A 19,442-nucleotide genomic window follows, 5' to 3' on the forward strand; every position below is an offset into this window, starting at 1 on the left:
AAAGTTAAATATATCTTTACCACTTATAAATGCACTTATAAATTTTTCAGCTTCCTTTATTCAAAAATTTTATGGTTCATTATGTTGTTGTTTTTGGCTCTACTTTTTTGTTCATATTCATTGCTGTGTTGTATTCCCTTCTATGAATATATTTTATTGTTCCACGTTACTGTCAATAGATTTTTGGGTTGTTTTCTATTTTTTGGCAATCATGAGGAATGATGCTGCGGTGCAGTAAATTACATGGTATGGCTTTACTAGACATAGTCTTTGTAACTCCCACCAGATTACCATGCAATTTAAACTCCTGATTGTTAAAGTTATCCACCTGGGGTATTTCTGTTAGAGCAGCAGGAAGCAATCTTCTGCGAAATTCAGTAGAATTTTGATGTTGGGATTGGTTGTTTTTGCCACTCTGCCAGGCTTAAAGTGAGCCTTCCTAGAGGCCAAAAGGAATCTCTGATTGTTGCCTGAGAGAGATACGCTGAGAGAGATGCGCTGCTGAGAGAGATGCCCCGCTGAAAGACGGTGGCAGTGGAACCAAGAGGCAGAAGATAGAGCAGCAGGCTTACCTGGTCTGCAGAGGCCAGGCCAAGAGGCCAACGACCAGAGAGGCATGTCTTAGGACACAGCAGAGGGGAGACTGTCCTGATTGAAGAACTGTGTCCTGAGACCATTCCTGGACTTGAATTGCAGCCTGTTGCTCCCCAAATAAACCCCATAATCAATGAGTTCTGTATGGCCATTGCAGTGACTTATCAAACTTAGCAGAGGGTTGGTGGGTGCTTTAAGAGGGATGGTTGGTGTCAAGGTTGGTAAGAGGGCTGAAGGGTGGTGGCATGTCTGGCTCCATAAAAACAGGCCTTGGGCTGCTCATGGTGATTCTGTCTTCTTCTTGTGGAGTTAGAGGAGGTCAGAAGAGGCAACCTTTGTGCCACTTTCACAGAGTCGTATGCACGTACACATTCTGATACACATTCACATGCCATACACTTAGCATTATCTATGGAGCATAAATGGCTCAAAAGGCAAAGTTATTCTCAACTTTACTTGATAATATTTTCCAAAGGTTCTGCATGAATTTACACTCCCAACACACTGTAAGAGAGGTCCCTCTGTACTATAACCTACTACATGGTATCCTCAGATCTTTCCATTTTATTGAACATGACAAGTATTTAGAGATATCTCAATTTTTTTATTATTTTTTTTACTTTTTATTGTGATTTGAGTAAAAGTTTACGGAGGAAATTCATTTTCCATTTAACAGTTTATACAAATTTTTGGTTTCACAACATTGCTTTCAATCCCCTCAATGTAACAGCTGTCCAGTTGTCTTCCCACTTCCTCCCTGTGGTTACCTTTTCCCTGTATCTTTCTTTCCTATGCATTCCTCCCTTCAAAGCTTTCTCCCTGTGCAAATGCTGCCTTTCTGACCTCCCATGGTTGATCTTGCTAAGGAATGTACCTCTCTGGTGTAATTGTTCACCTATTAGGTCTGTCTACTGTTTGGCTGAAAGTTAATCCATGGGAGTAAGTTCAATTCCAGGCCTGAATGGGTGACTAGGGGCCATAGTCTCATGGGTTTCACCCATCTCCATAAGGTCAGTAAACCTGGTCTTTTCTATGATTTTGAGTTTTATCCCACAATCTTCTCCTGTTCTATCCAGGATCTCCAATTTTCATCCCTTTCCAAGTGGTTGGCAGTGGTAGCCAGGTACCATCTAGTTCTTCCAGTTCTCAGGGTCATAGAAGCTGATGCTCTGATGGCCCACTAGTCTCTCAGACTAATTGTTTCTATGATTTTTAATTTTATTTTATTGCTTTAATTTTCTCTGGAAAAGGAGAGACCAATAATAGCATCTTAGATGGCCATTCATAAGTTATTAAGACCCCACTTGCTGCTTACCAAGGTTGAACATAGAAAAATGTTTCTGTGTACTATGTTATGCCATTTGAGCTTGATGTTCCCTTGACCATGCCCACAGGCCCAGTGACTCACCCATTCAGTCAGTGACTTGCCATTAGTTTGTGACTAAGAAGTTAGAAAAACTTTCCCCCCGTTAGCTCCACCATATATATATATATATGGTTAGTTTTATATATATATATATATATACACACACACACACACACACAGAGAGAGAGAGAGAGAGAGAGAGAGAGACTTTTATAGCACAAATACCTATGTAGCAATTTCATTTGCCAAACCTAAATATAGTCATGGATGTATTCCCATTTGCCTGCCATACCTGATCATCTTGTCTATCTACCTACGTATCTATCTACCTATCAATTAATATTTGTTATTATTGATTATGCAGTATTGCGTATATAATAGTATTTACCTTTGCTATATGTACCTCTTGTGTACCCTTCCATGTCTTCCTTTTCCCCTAGTGATATTGTGCTGGACACCCACTTTTGGCATATTGCCTTTCCCTTCACCCAAATCAATACATGTCTCTTACCTAGCTAACAATTTTCCCTCCCCTCTTCTCCCATCCCTGGAAACCAACAAAGAAAATTTCCTTCCATATGGAAACCTTTCCTTGACTTTTTATAATAGTTGATTCCTAAATATTTGTCTTATGATAGACTTATTTTACCTCCACATTACGAAGTGTTTCACAGATTCATCATTATTCTTTATGTTGCATCCTATTTCACTGTGTGTATGTACCATAGTTCATTCACTCATCTGTTGATGGTCACTTAGTTTGTTCTCATCTCTTTGTTATTGTCAACAGTACCAAGATTAACATGGATGTGCATATATCTGTATGTGTCCCAGCTCTCACTTCTTTAGGGTATATACCTAGTAGTCTCACCTTGGCTTTAATTTACATTTTCTGAGCATCTCTTCATTGATTATTTGGTTATGGTTTTGTTAATTACTGATTCAAGCACTTCCTTCTTTACTTTTGGATAGTTTGCCTTTTATTAATTTGTAAGCTTATTTTATTGAGCTCTCTGTTTTTAATATATTTGGCAAAATATCTTACTCTATAACTGGTCTTTGCACCACATCAGTTAATACTTTCAACAGAGAGAAATTTGTAATTATAATGTCACATTTATCAATATTTTTCTTTATGATTAGCGTTTTTTGAGAATTTTAAAGAAATATTTGTGGCTCAGATGTTATAAAATTATAACAAGAACATGGCTTCAGGATTGGAGGAAGACTCATTAATGACCTGAGATTTGCAGGAGAAAAATTTGTGATATTGTGCTGGGATTTCATTTTACTTGGACCTACAATCAACTTTCATGGAAGAAGTACTGGGCAAATATGCTGCAGAAGACCTCTTTAATATGCTAAGGAGCAAAGACTGTACTTTGAAGACTAAGGTGTGTCTAATCCAAGCCATGGTATTTTTAATCTTCTCATACGCTTGTGAGAGCTGGATAATGGATAAGGAAGAATGAAGAAGAGTTAATGCCTTTGAGTTTTGGTGCTGGTGAAGAATACTGACAATATCACGAACTGCCAGAAGAAAGAATAAATCTGTCCTGGAAACTTGCTGCCTGACACTATTTACAATAGCCAAAAGATGGAAACAACCTAGGTGTCCATCAACTGAGGAATGGATATCCAAATTATGGTACATACACACAATGGAATACTATGCAACCATAAAGAATAATGTAGAATCTGCAAAACACCACATAAAGTGGATGAACTTGGAGGACATTATGCTGAGTGAAATAATTCAATCATAAAAGGACAAATACTGTATTAGTCCTTTATTGTAAAAGTCAAGGAAATGTTTATCTATGGAAGGAAATTTTCTTTGTTGGTTACCAGGGGTGGGAGGGTAGGGTAGGGAATACTGTTAGATAGATAGAAATAAGTTTTTATTTGGGTGAAGAGAAAGGCAATGTACCAAATGAGAGTGATCAACATAGTGGCACTGAGGAAGAGAAAGACATAGAGAGGTAAGTGGGAAGTACAGACAACAAAGATGAACACTTTTGCACATATAGTACTGCGTTGTCAGTGAAGGAAAACACAGGTATATGGGTGGATAGATGGGTGGACAGGCTGAACTATTAGCTATGTCTATGAAGTGGGGAGTGCACCCAAGAACATGTATAGGGTTGGCAGAAAGTGGTCCTATAAGTTTATGTGAATGATCAGAATTCCCAGGTGTATAGTAGAGCTGACAAGGGGCAAGGTTGTGGTCACTGCTTGGTTACAGACAACTACCCAGAGGGACCGAGTAGTTGAACCTGTGGGCTTGGGATCTTAGTCACAGAGGACATCAAGCTCAATTGGCATAACATACTACACAAAACATTGTTCTACCTCCTACTGTGGTGAGTAGTGACTGAGATCTTAAAAGCTTACAAGCTGCAATCTAGATGCAATGATGGGTCTCTCCTTGTCCAGAGCCAAAAAGAATTAAGAAAACCAAAAATTCATGGAAACAATTAGTCCTAGTGACTGGTACACCATCCAATCTGCAGCCTATATGACTATAAGACCAGAAGAACTAGATGGTGTCTGGCTATTACTGTTAACCACTGGGAAGAGGATCTATGTAGGAGATCCTAGATATACAGGGAGAACAATGTGGAACAAAACTCAAAATCATTTGGGCAAAAAAAAATGGGGGGGACTAGGTTTGCTGGCCTGATGGAACCTTGTGGAACCACTGAGACTATGGCCCCTAGCTGCCTTTCAGGTCTGGAATTGAATGCATGCATGTGGCTTCCAGCTAAACAATGGACAGGCATATGAGTTGAATATTTACCTGAGGTAGATACACTCCTTGGAGAAAACAACCATGGCAGAAAGAAGGGTTGCTTATGCACAGGGAGACAGCTCAGGGGGCAGGAATGCATGGAGGGATGGACACAGGGAAGAGGTAACTATGGGGAGGAAGTGGGAGGGGAGCTGTTGCATTGTGGTAAACTGTGGTCAATGTCATGAGACAAAGTATATGTGAACTACTGTATGGAAAGTGAATTTGCTCTGTAAATTTTCACCCAAATCACAATTAAAAAAAAAAAAAAAAAAAAAAAAGACTTGCTGCCCGAATGCTCCTTAGAAGTAAGAATGACCAGACTTTGTCTCATACTTTGGTCATGTTGTGAGAAGGGATCAGTCTCTGGAGAAGGATGTCATGATTAGTAAAGTGGAAGGTCAATGAAAAAGGAGAAGACTCTCAATGATCTGGATTGACAAGGTGGCTGCCATGATGGGCTCAAGCATAGCAATGATTGTGAGAATGGTGCAGGATCAGGGAATGTTTCATTCTGTTGTACACAGGGTTTCTATGAGTCAGAGCCACATCTGAGGCACCTAACAACTACAACAGATGTTATATTAACTTATGTTGACTTCTAAATCTTTGTATTTTCCTTTTTCACATGTAGGTCTATAATGCATTTGACATTCATATTTGTGTATATGATCACAGGTAAGATTCAAGTATGTATTTTTTTCCAGTGGGTTATTCAATTGCCTCAACACTATTTATTGAAAGAATGTGGTTTCTTCACTGCTCTATGGGTCACATTTACCATAATTGAGTGGAGTTCACTGATCATATTGGAGAAATTTTGTATCATTCTAGTAATATTGGGGCTTCTGATAACTGCCATTCGCATCTTCCACATTTTTGTTAGAAAATTACTAAATTCCCAATGTCTTCAAATGTTAACTTCTGTTGCAATGATAACACTTTTTAAATGTATATTTGTTGCTAGTATTTAAAAACATAATTTTAATAATTCCAATATATCTACCAGTCTGTTGTTGTTATGTGCCATCGAGTCGACCTCTCCTTGGGTTTCCGAGGCGGTATCACTACGGAAGTAGATTGCCCAACCTTCCTTCCCAGGAGTGAGTGGCTGGTGGGTTTGAACTGCCAGCCTTCTTGTTATCAGTCAAGTGCCTTAGGCACTATGCTACCATAGCTCCCTCATCTGGCAGTCTAGTAATATCTATTATCATTTTGAGAAATCATTTCGCTTTTTATTTCTTTCTCTGTATTTTTAACAGTCATATCATGCACAAATTATAACAGTTGTCTTTCTCCTTTTCCAAACCTCACATCTTTTATCTTTTTTTCTACTGTCCTGGATAGGACTTTGAGTACAATGTTACATATTGTATTCCTGAATTGAGAGGAAAAATCTTTCAACCTGTCATCACTATGTTTGATGCTTACTGTTGGATATTCATAGATCCCCTCTGTCAAATTAAAAAAAGCTTAATTCAATTCCTAGATTTCTGAATTTTATCATGGATGGGTGTTGAATCGTGTTCAAAAATTTTCTGCATCTATTGAGACGATCATACTAATTCTTCATTTTTAATCTATGAGCTTTTAAATACATTGTTTTACAAATTTTAAACCAGTTTTCAATTCCTGGTATTATCATGACTTGGACATGATGTATTAACCTTTTAATACACTGCCAAAAACCAATGACCTTCCAGTTAACAGTCAAGTGTCTTATCCACTATGCCACCAGAGCTCTTAATATACTACAGGGTTTTAAAATATTTTATTTAGAACTTTTACATCTATGCTCATTAATGCCCAATAATTTTCCTTTCTTGTGCTCTCCTATAATGTTTTGGTGTTTAGGTTAGCTACTCTCATAAAATTAATCAAGGTGTGCTTCTACTTTTACTAGGAACTCTAGTAGAGTAATGGTTAAGTATTTGGCTGGGAACCAATAGTTCAGCAGTTGGAACAAAAAGTTCAGAGGTTGGAACCAATCAGTTGCATGAGAAAATGATGTGGCAGTTTGCTTTTATAAAGATTTACAGCCTGGGAAGTCCTATGGGGCAATTCTACTTTGTCCTCTAAGGTCACTGAGTTGGAATTGACTCCATGGCAATGGGTTTGCTTTAGGGTTTCTGGTTTACAGTTCTGTGGTATAGTCACGTAAGAATGGCATGATTTCATCCTTAAATGTTTGGTTACAAGCCATTTAGATTTCTGTTAATTTTGACAGTATTTATAAATTTTATTGATTCAAAATGTGTCTATTTCTCCTAAATTTTCAAATACATCACTCACAGTATTACGTTTTTAATGTCTTCAAAGGCTGTAATGAATTAATTTTTTATTTTTTATATTGGTTATTTTCATTCATTCTTATTTTCTACTTCCTCTTCTTTTTCTTTTCCTCATCCCTCCCTTCTACCCTGAAAGTCTGACCAGAGTTTTTCAATGCTATTAACCTTTTCCAAAACCATGTATTGAATTTTCAGAATGCAACTGAGTTGTTTGTTTTTTTGGTCCAGATTGTATAACCATCAGACTGTATTGTTTCAACTTCATCATTTTCTATTCCTCTCTTCATTAGCCTTCTTCCACTTTCTTTGGGTCAATTTTTTTCTGTCTCCAATTTCTTAAAATTACTTATTTTTAACTCTTTTACTTTTCTAATAAATGTATTACAGGCTATAATGTTTCAATGTTTAAGTGATGGACTCCTAACCAAAAGATTAACTGTTCAAGTCCCTCAGAGGCATCTGTTGATCTACTACTGAGAAGTTGCAGCCATCAAAAATGCTATGGACTGTTCTGTTGTAAAACACATAGGTTCACCATGAGTCACAAGTGACTCAAGGTCAAATGGCATGGTTTTGGGATTTTAGTAGTTTGACTCAAGTTTAGATACATACCAGGTTTTACCAGTTCAAATATGTTTCTAATTCCCCCTATGTTCTTTTTCATATACTGTTTATTTAAAAGTTGTTGTTTCCAGTAAAATGACGTTGTCATGAGAGAATATACACTGAATGATTAAAGTCATTTGATAAGTAATGAGATTTATGGTAAATATTCATGAATTTTCATATGTGCATAAGAATGTATGTTTTGAACTTATTGTATAAGCATTACTTTTCATGCCCATTACCTTAAGATTGATAATCATGTTATTTAAATCTTCTCTATCAATTGCTGAAAACTGTTAAATCTCCCAGTCTAATTTCTTGGTCTATTTCTACATTTTGTCAAATATACTTTATATGTTTTGAGGCCATACAATATAGCCTCACTATATAAACTTCACTCATAGGTCTGGGACTCCAAATGGAAATATGACAGACCTCCTCAGTCTATTTTCTCTGTCTTTAATTCTCTCACTATATTTTTGATCATTCTGTCTTTCTATGCTGCAGTTTGCTTAGTTTTTCCTGACCAGTATTGTTATTCTCTATTTTTCTTTTCAACTATGTCTAATCTGATTTAAAACATACCCACTGAATTATTTCAGTTATTGCACTTTTCACGTCAAATTCTTATTTGATGCTATTCATATCTTCTATTTTATATTCTCCATTCCAGTGTCCTGTTTTATTTATAACTTTGGCTTTTGTTACTTTGAATATAGAAAGCAATCTGAGTCTGATTTTCCAATATCTAAAGTCTTTGCAAATCTTTTCCATTCTTTGTGATTTCTGCTGGTTATTATTCATAGTTTCATATTCCCTTGAGTGCCTTAATACTTTTTACTGTGTCCTAGGCATTTTATTTTAAAAATTATTTGTAGGAATTATTTGAGGCCTGAGGTGATAACTTTTTCCACACGTTTAAAATTTTTTGTTCTGTTTTGATTCTGAAAGGTGTTAGGAGTTCCACCAGTCTGAAACCATTTTAATCAACTGAGAGTCTCTGGACCACCTAACAAATGTGGAGACAGGCTGTAAATTTATTCCCAAGGTTCACCTATACTCTATGAGTAAAGGCTTTGGGTTCTCTGCTTCAAGTGGAAGTAGTTTTACAGGTGTCTCCATCTTTACAGGCATTGACTTTTAATCCCTGCTAGCCTCATAAGGCTGTCTAAACACAGTTCAGTATTATAGTTATTTTTCTGGATTAAAGAATACCCTTCAGTTAAAAGCAGCTTTATGTGTTGGGTTAATCTCTCTGGGTTGTTTTCTTCAAGATTTTGACTAAGCATATTCTTACTGCACTAGTAGTTCTTAGACATTTGTAAGAATTTTTAAAAAATATTTCATGCAGCACACTTTGGTTGATCTCAGTAGGACAACTGGTTCAAATTACCTCACCAACCTTTCTCTAATATTTAACTTAACAGTGTTTCTTTTGTTGTTAGAGAGCTAATGGGAAGCTAAAACATGAGACTATCAATGCCCCACCCCCACCTGCAAAATGAGCCTATTCTCTAAAACCTGCAAATCTTCCCCATTGGATGAACCAAATTCTCAAATTCCAAACACAAGAAGGTAGTATAAAGAATCCAGAAACATTATATAGGTTTAAGACCACATGTTGTGTTGCTGTTGTTATGTGCCGTCGAGTTGGACCCAACTCATAGTGACCCCTCCTTGGGTTTCCGAGGCAGTATCACTATGGAAGTAGATTGCCCATCTTCCTTCCAAGGAGTGGCTGGTGGGTTTGAACCACCAGCCTTCTGGTTAGCAGTCAAGTGCCTTAGGCACTACGCTACATAGAGCTCAATAAAGCAGTTAGACTACAGAAATCCACTCCTAAATATAAAGACAAAATTGGTGACAAAGGAGTAGAGTAGAAATATACAGGTGAGTCTTAGATGAGTCTAAGATAGGGCCTGAAACTGTCTCCCAGATTTCCTATGTGAGCAAGTTTTGTGCACTTAGCAGTTAAATGATGCCCCATGTATCTTCATATTTCAAATGAGATGGGGATGGATTTTGGACAGGCTTTTTAAGTTGCCTGTACCCTAAAGGGACTGGAAAACATAACCACATAACTATTCGCTGCAACTCACAGGGCAATGAAAGTTACTGGCAGAGATCTGGGCCTGCAGAGGCCTCATTATTAGAATAAGAAAAAACAGAGTAGGCATGTGCAGATCAGTGATCAGGATGAGTCATGTTCACCTTAGCCAGGGGCAAAATGGACAGATGTGAACGTGAACCTAAAATGAGATTCACTCCTTCCTTGTCTGTGATGTATTAAGTAGTTCTCTACAATTTGGAAACAAATCCCAGGATCATGTTAAATGTAAAGTCATGATTTTTTTCTTTTCTATTTTTAAATCTAGAGTACTGTGCATATCATCATCCATCTTTGGTCCATGCATCATCCTTGACCTCTCTGCATTCCACACTTCTGCTCTATTCCTTACTTCCCCTAACCCTCATTGCCACTTCACCCCTGGTCTCTCTATCAGAAAAGGGAGAACATGTAAGTTTGACACATTCTTTGGTAATGAAAAATGTGAAATATTAAGTTTGACATTTTTATTATTTTCTAAGTCATATACAATGTTCCCAAGTCAAATAGCTAGTGTAGTCCTTCCACAGTATCATTTTCTAGCTCTTATTATTTAAAAGAGAAAAATAGGTAAATTTGGAGTCCTCACACTTGTTATGATTTCTCAATATGTCAAAAAGAATCCAATGCCTACTTAAAAAAAAAAAAAAAACTATAGAAGATAAATTAATTTTTTTGGCCTTAACTTCTGTTGTTTCAGTGGAGGGGTAAGAAACCATCTACAGTTAACAAGACTTAGTATATGACTAAACTGTAGCAGAAGCAGAATGCTATCATCTAATAAGAGTAGAAGACACTGGGGAGAGGAAGTGTTCCATGGCTTTAGTACAATACTCACCAATAAGATATCACTGCAACTGGGAAAAATACTGAGTATTCAGCTGCTTTCTAAAAAATGGAGTTTGGTTTAGTTCTTTTAGGCTTAGCTTCTTATGACAATAGCCGAATGTCCAGCAATACTTCAAGAGGAGCTAACTTTTTGAAATGTTACTTTAAAACTATGAGTTTCATCTAAAGGCTATGCAATTTTTCTGTGTTCCCAGGAGAGAAACCAAACTTATGTTTTTATAACTTGTATATCATTTATACAACCTAACACAAAACCTAGCACACAGTATGGCTTTACTAAATCATTTAAATAAACATACATATGAATGGACAAGCTGTCTAATCATTTTGATGTTGACCTTTAAACAGCTCCATATTCTAACTCTTCTGCACTAGATTTCTTAATTAGTTCTACATTTGAGTCTATTTAATTTCTTCACTTTCCCAATTCAATATGCACTGGATCTTTTAATGTATTTAAAAGTTCTTTTGTGAATAGGAAAAATGAATAAAATACACTTTAGAATTTGAAGTCAGAAATCAACAAGAAATACATGAAAACTGGTTTCATTTTTAATACATTATTATTCAAAAATGCATGCTCTGTATATAGAAAAAGCACATAACATTAAGTGCACAAGAGATACAGACAACAAAGATAAACACTTTTAGACACACAATACTGTATTATCAATAACAAACATCAACTTATATGCAGATACATAGGTAGACAGGATGAACAATCAGGCAAGCCTAGGCAAAAGAGAATATATCCATGACCATATATAAATTTGGGTGGCAGTGGTTTGGAAAACCTAAGAGAGACCAGGAAGTGAGCTGGTGGGGTTTGGAATATCTAACGGAGACCAGGAAGTGAGCAGACCAGTTCGGAAAAGCTAAGGGAGACAAAGTTGTCTGTCAGTTTGTCATACTGTGGTGGCTTGTGTGTTGCTTAGAGGCTGGAGGCTGTGCCACCAGTGTTTCAAATGCCAGTGGGGTTACCCATGGTGGGCAGGTTTCATCAGGGCTTCCAGAATAAGACAGACTCAGAAGAAGGAAAGGTCATCCACTCCTCAAAGATTTGGCCAGTGAAAACTTTATGAACAGCAGTGAAACAACTGTGTGATATATTACTGGAAAACTTTATGAATAGCCCTAAAACACTGTCTGACACAGTGCCAGAAGACGAGCCCCTCAGGTCAGAGGGCACTCAAGATAGAACAGGGGAGGAGCTGTCTCCTCAGACAGAGTCGACCTTAATGATGTGGATGGAGTAAAGCTTTTGGGACCTCCAATTGCTAATGCAGCATGACTCAAAATGAGAAGAAACAGTTGCAAACATCTATTAAGAATCAGAACATGGAATGTACAAAATACAAATCTAGGAAAATTAGAAGTTGTCAAAAATGAAATGGAACACATAAAGATTGGTATCCTAGGTATTAGTGAGCTGAAATGGACTTGTTTTGGCTATTGTGAATCAGACAACCATATGATCAATTTTATCTGTTATGCCGGGTGTGACAAACTGAACACAAATGGCGTGGCATTCATCATCACAAAGAATGTTTCAAGATCTAATCTGAAGTACAATGCTGTCAGTGATAGGATCATATCCAGACACATATAAAGAAGTCCAGTTAATACTACTACTATTATTCAAATTTACACACTGACTACCAAAGCCAAAGATGAGGAAGTTGAAGATTTTTACCAACTTCTGCAGTCTGAAATTGACTGACCATGCAATCAAGATGTGTTCATTGTCATTGGTGACTGGAATGCAAAAGTTGGAAACAAAGAAGGATTACTGGTAATTGGAAAATATGGTCTTGGTCATAGAAATAATACTAGAGATCACAGGATAGAATTTTCCAAGATCAATGACTTATTCATTGCAAATACTTTTTTTCAACAAACGGTTACTATACACGTGGACTTCACCAGATGGAGTACAAAGGAATCAGATTGATTATATCTGTGGCAAAAGGTGATAGAAAAGCTCAATATCTTCAGCCAAAACAAGGCCAGGAGCTGGTTGTGGAACAGACCATCAACTGCTTATAAGCAAGTTCAACTTGAAGCTGAAGACAATTAAAACACATCCATCAGAGCCAAAATATTACCTTGATTATATCCCTCCCTCCTGAATTTAGGGACCATCTAAAGAATAGATTTTATACAATGGACACAAATGACCAAAAACTAGAGGAATTGTGGGATGACAACAAGAACATCATCCACGAAGAAAGCAAGAGGTCATTAAAAAGACAGGAAAAGAAGGAAAGATCAAAACGGATGTCAGAGAGATTCTGAAACTTGCTGGTGAGCAAAGAGTAGCTAAAGCAAATGAAAGAAATGACAGGATCGAAGAGTTGAACAAAAGATTTTAAAGAGCAGCTCGAGAAAACAAAGTCAATTATTATAATGAAACATGCAAAGATTTGCAGTTAGAAAACCAAAAGGAAAGAATACACTCAGTATTTCTCAAGCTGAAAGAATTGAAGAAAAATTTAAGCCATGAGTTACAATATTGAAAAATTCTATGGGCAATATATTGAATGATGCGGGAAACATCAAAAGAAGATGGAAGGAATACACAGAGTCACTATACCAAAAAGAATTTGTCAGTGTTCTTCCCTTTCAGGAAGTGGCAGATGATCAAGAACCAATGGTACTGAAGGAAGTAATCAAAGCCACACTGAAGGACTTGGCAAAAAACAAGGCTCCAGGAATTGATGGAATACCCATTGAAATGCTTCAACAAACAGATGCCACACTTCCATCTAAGCCAAGAGATTTGGAAGACAGCTTCCTGGCCAACTGACTGGAAGAGATTCATATTTGTACACATTCCAAAGAAAGGTGATCCAATAAAGTGTGGAAATTATTGAACAATATCATTAATACCACAGTCAAGTAAAATTTTGTTGAAGATAATTAAAAAATGGTTGCAGTAGTATATTGACAGAGAGCTTCCAGAAATGCAAGCTGGATTCAGAAGAGGCTGGAAAATGAGGGATATCATTGCTGAGGTCAGATGGATCTTGACTGAAAGCAAGGAATACCAGAAAGATGTTTACTTTTTTATTGACTATTGACAAAGAGGCAAACAGACCACATCTTCTGACTTCCTTTAACCCCACAAGAGGAAGACAGAATCACCATCAATAGTCCAAGGTCTGTTCCTGCAAGTTGAAAATCAGCTGTAATCTCATGCCTATGCTTTTTGTATTCTATTTTTTTCCCTCCACTCTTACAGTTTGTTCTTTATCCCTTTCCAGCTGTCAATATAGAGCATTCTCATTTTTCTTCGAAAGTACCATCATACCTCTACTTCAGAATTAAATTTATTTAGTGTTTCTTTCCCTAATTAATGGATATGGTTTCTCCTAGCAAGTCTTTTCTCCTACATATGGAAAGAAAAATAAATCCACCCCCCATTTTTTAAAACTACCAAGTTAAAAATCCTTCCATTTGGCTGCCTTCAAATAATCCTTCAATTCAGGATCCAAGTTTAAGTTTGAGAGTTGTTTGCCCATGGATCAATTCAATACTGGTTGTCTTCTTTTAATACAACTGTAACTAGGTATATTAGTACCGTGCAGAATTTCAGATAGACTCTATAACAGTATTGTTTCTTCACTCTTTTAAACTTTGGTTTAGTAAATTGCTTTTGTTCCTGTGTTAAGGGGGGAATAATGTTTCCCTACTGTCACTCTGGTAGCATAGTGGCTAAGACACTTGCCTGCTAACCAGACGGCTGGCGGTTCAAACCCACCAGCCACTCCTCGGAAGGAAGGTTGGGCAATCCTACTTCCGTAGTGATACTGCCTCGGAAACCCAAGGAGGGGTCGCTATGAGTCGGGTTTGACTCGACGGCACATAACAACAACAACAACTGTCACTCCAGAAAATAAAGAACCACCCAGGCCCATTAATGTGAGGTTTTCCTTTGTGAGAAGAGGCCCATTAATATGAGAAAGACATGGAAGGAAATACTGTGAATGGAAGAGACAAAAGCAGCTCACTGGGACAGGCAGTTTGAACGTGAGTCTGGGTGAAAGGAGTGACAAGGGGCAAGTGTTCCCTTGCACAAAGGACCACTGTTTGAAGTATTCTTGTGGATTCTGAGCTGCAGACTGTTGAGGACATGGAATAGCAGACTCAAGAGACAAATGATGATAACTATCAATTCCTAAAGGAGGAGACAATTATGATAAATCTAGCAAGCACCACTGACAAAAAAAACTTAATCCATCCCCAGTTTTTCTAGCACCCAAGAGGCCAGAAGTGATAAAATAATGTATAGGCTGGAAGGGAACCCCCAAAATGACTAAGATAGAATTTCCTGCCAGATTGGCAGGAGGTGGCTTGGAGCAGATTAAGTATGATTCAGGGAGAAAAATAAAAGGAATGTTTTGGACTAAAACTCTTACTTCATGCACTTTGAACCTCATATGAGTTAAGTTTCAAGGTTAAATTGTACTAACCAATGCAGTAACCTTATCTCATTTGGCAACAAATAAAAACTGTGCAATCCGATTGATTTTAGCTTAGACATCTAGAAACTCTGATCCAAATATAGTGCTCAATAAAAGTAATTAGTTTTTACAGATTTATGGTGTTTCTTGCACTTAATCTCTTTCTTTCCTTTCCACATTTGCTTTTTATCTTGAATTGTACTATTCCATGAGTAGTTGTGTTTAACTTAAATTTGCCTCAAATTCTGCTTGAAAGTTAAACATACATGGGTAAATAAGGGATTGATTGAAGTCCCTCAGTTTCATATTTCTTTAGAATTAATTTTCTTTCAAATAATATACTGCCATCATCATATGGAAAAATGCTACATCCCTATGATGCTTCACACAACAATGTCTAAAATACTTTTTCAATGCAATTATTTCATGCAGTATAAACAAAATGAATTTGTTTTTAAAGTAAAATGACTTGTGATAAGCAAAATGTTTCACATATGTAAATCTAATAAACAAGGTTAGACTAACACTCTTTATACTGTTACAAATTTGTTTTACTGATTTTTTTTTAATTTTTAAAGGTTTCTGACTAAAAACAACAACAACAACAACAACAAACATAGACCATATATGAGAGCTGGTTTATGACAGTTACTAATAATAACATTTTCCTATTTTTGTTTCAGCTTTACTTTTTATAAATGAAAAAAAATGACAGATACAGCTCAGGCTTCACCGTATCTATCAATTTTCCTCTATTCTTTTCTGAAGAGGACACATTATACCAAAACTGTTGTGTATCGTTCTCATATATATCTGGGTACTTTCCACAATTATGTTACAATCCACAACACTGTATGAAATAACTTTATTTAAATGTAATATTAATGGTATCTTAATGTATATAGCATATTCCAACTTGATTTTTCTAACAATTAAAAAAATCTAACGATTTATCAGTAATTCTTTAAGAATTTTTCTCTAGAGTCAAGGTTGCGTTTTTTCGCTCATTTAAATTTTTCTTTTGAGGTATTATAAATGCACATGCAATTATTAGAAATAATTCAAAGAAGTCTCTTGTTTCCTTTATCCAGTTTTCCCCAATAATAGCACCTTGCAAACCCAATGGTTGTTGTTATGTGCCGTGGAGTTGGACCCGACTCATAGCGACTCCTCCTTGGGTTTCCCAGGCGTTATCACTACGGAACTAGATTGACCAACCTTCCTTCCGAGGAGTGGCTGGTGGGTTTGAACCAGCTGCCTTCTGGTTAGAAGTCAAGTGCCTTAGGCACTCTGGTAGCATAGTGGCTAAAACACTTGCCTGCTAACCAGACGGCTGGCGGTTCAAACCCACCAGGCACTCCTCGGAAGGAAGGTTGGGCAATCCTACTTCCGTAGTGATACTGCCTCGAAAACCCAAGGAGGGGTTGCTATGAGTCGGGTTTGACTCGATGGCACATAACAACAACAACAACAGCCTTAGGCACTATGCTACCAGAGCTCCTTAAACCCAATGGTAAAATATTACAACAGGATATTAACATTGACGTAATTCACTGATCTTACTCAGATTTCTCTAATTGTAGTTACAGTCGTGTATGTGTGTATTTAGTTCTATGCAATTTCATCACATTTATTGATTCCTATATCCCTACCACAGGACTACAGAAAAGGATAAAACAATTGAACAACAAAATTAATAACATAGTTTAGGTTCGTTACAACCCAAAATATAAGGTCAGTAGACATGAATTCACAATGATATAAATAAATTATTGAGTAAATAAATGAGGGAGAACAGAGAAATCTCCTGTACAGAAGAATACCAAATAGTTTATGTAGATAATATGCCCACAAGAAGTGATTTTGCCTCTCTACTCTTAAGTATGAGTTTTCCATAGTGACTTTCTAGAAAGTAGCCTATAGAAAGTAGGAAAAAGAACAACTTAGAGTTGTCAAGAGAAACCTGACCAACACTGCCTTAGCTATGGCATCAAGGTTAACATGATCAGTGAAAAGTCATATTGCTAGAGAATGCCTTTAACATGATATGATGAGAAGGCACTTTACCTCTGTTCTCTTCCTCCCTAAAACATATAAGCCCAGTTACGTCATGAGAAAAACAGCAGACAAACTCAAATTCAAGGACAGTCTACAAAATACCTGCTGACTAGTCCTCAAAACTGTCAACAAAAACAAGGAAAGTCTAAGAAAGTATCACAGGGCAGAGCATGCTAGAGAGATGACTAATGAATATAATGTGGAATACTAAAAGAGATCTTGGAACAGAAAAAGCAAATTAGATAAAAGCAAAGGAAATCTGAACCAAATAAGGACTTTAATTAATAACAATGCATCAGCATTGGTTAATTAGCTGTGATAAGTTTACCATACTAATGTAAGATGTTAACAACAGAGGACACTGGCATAGAGCATATGGGAACCCTCTGTACCATCTTCAGAACTTTTCTGTAAATATAAGTCTATGGTAGCATAACACCTAAGGCACTTGACTGCTGACCAGAAGGCTGGTGCTTAAAACCCACCAGCCACTCCTCGGAAGGAAGATTGGGTAATCTACTTCCATAGTGATACCGCATCTGATATGCAAGGAGGGGTTGCTATGAGTCGGGTCCGAGTAACAGCACATAACAACAACAATTCTAAATTAAATTTATTTATTTTTTAATTGTCTTTGCGTAATTGGGCAATCTACTTCCATAGAGATACTACTTTGGAAACCCAAGGAGAGGTTGCTATGAGTTGAATCGACTCAATGGCAGTGAGTTTGGTTTTTTGCTTTTTAAATAAGGGGAAATCAAATGCATCCAAATTGGTAAGGAAAAAGTAAAACTATTCCTATTTGCAGATGATATGATCCTATATATAGAAAACCCAAGAGACAGAGCAAGTAAACTACTGGAACTACTTCAGAGATTCAGCATAGTGGCAGGGTATAAAATCAACATACAAAAATCAGTTGGATTCCTCTACACTGGCAAAGACATATCTGAAAAGGATATAAGGAAATCAGTATCATTTACAATAGCTCCAAAAAGATAAGATACTGGGGAATAAATCTTACCAGGAAAACAAAAGACCTATACAAAGAAAACTACAAAACACTACTTCAAGAAAGTATAAGTCTACATAAATGGAAGCATGCACCATGCTCATGGATAGGAAGATTGAACACTGTGAAAATATCAGTACTACCCAAAGCAATCTATACTTTCAATACAATTCCAGTTCTGATTCCATGAACATTTTTTAATGGCATGGAAAAAACAATCACTAATTTTATGGGGAAGGAAAGAGACCCCAAATAAGCAAAGTACTATTGAAGAAGAAGAACAAAGTAGGAGGCCTCATACTCCCAGATCTCAGAATCTACTACAAAGCCAGAGTTGTGAAAACAGCCTGGCATTGGTACAATGACAAACATAGATCAGTGGAACAGAATTGAGAATCCAGAAATTAATCCATTGACCTACGCTTACTGATCTTTGACAAAGGGCTAACATCAATTCAATGGGAAAGAGATAGACTCTTTCACGAAAGGTACTGGCAAAACTGGGTATCCATTTACTGAAAAATGAAACAAGATCCATATCTCACACCATACAAAAAACTAACTCCAGATGGATCAAAGACTTAAATGTGAAACCTAAAAAAGTTCATCAAAGAAAAAATAGGGGCAAATGTGGGGCCCTAATATATGGCATAACTATACTATCAAGGATAACTGAAAAGGCACAAACAGCAGAAGTTATATAAACTAGATGACTGTTGTTGTTGTTGTTATTTGCTGTTGAGTTGGACCTGACTCACAGCGCCCCTCCTTTGTTTTCTGAGGTGGTATCACTACTGAAGTAGATTGCCGAAACTTCCTTCTGAGGAGTGGCTGGTGGGTAGGACCTTCTGAAAATTAAATTCTTATATGCATTAAAAGACTTCTCCAAAAGAGTGAAAACATACAGATGGGAAAAAAAAATATTCAGGAATGACATATCAAAGGGCTTATCTCTAAAATTTATAGAAAACTCCAATATCTCAACATCAAGAAGACAAACAATCCAATTAAAAAATTGGCAGAATATATGAACAGACACTTCACTAAAGAAAATATTCAGGAAGCTAACAAACACATGAAGAAATGTCCGTGATCATTAGCCATTGTTGCTGTTGTTGTTAGGTTCTGTCAAGTCATCTCTGATTCACAGTGACCTTATGTACAACAGAACGAAACACTGCCCAGTCCTGTGCCAGCCTCATGATCCTTGCTATACTTGAGCCCATCTTTGTAGCCATTGTGTCAATTCATCTTGTTGAGAGCGTTCCCCTTTTTCATTGACCCTCCACTTTACCAAGCATGATA

This window comes from Orycteropus afer, unplaced genomic scaffold (genome assembly GCF_000298275.1).
Source record: "Orycteropus afer afer isolate SDZICR_OR568_19922 unplaced genomic scaffold, OryAfe1.0 scaffold00003, whole genome shotgun sequence".
In the NCBI taxonomy this organism is placed as follows: domain Eukaryota; kingdom Metazoa; phylum Chordata; class Mammalia; order Tubulidentata; family Orycteropodidae; genus Orycteropus; species Orycteropus afer.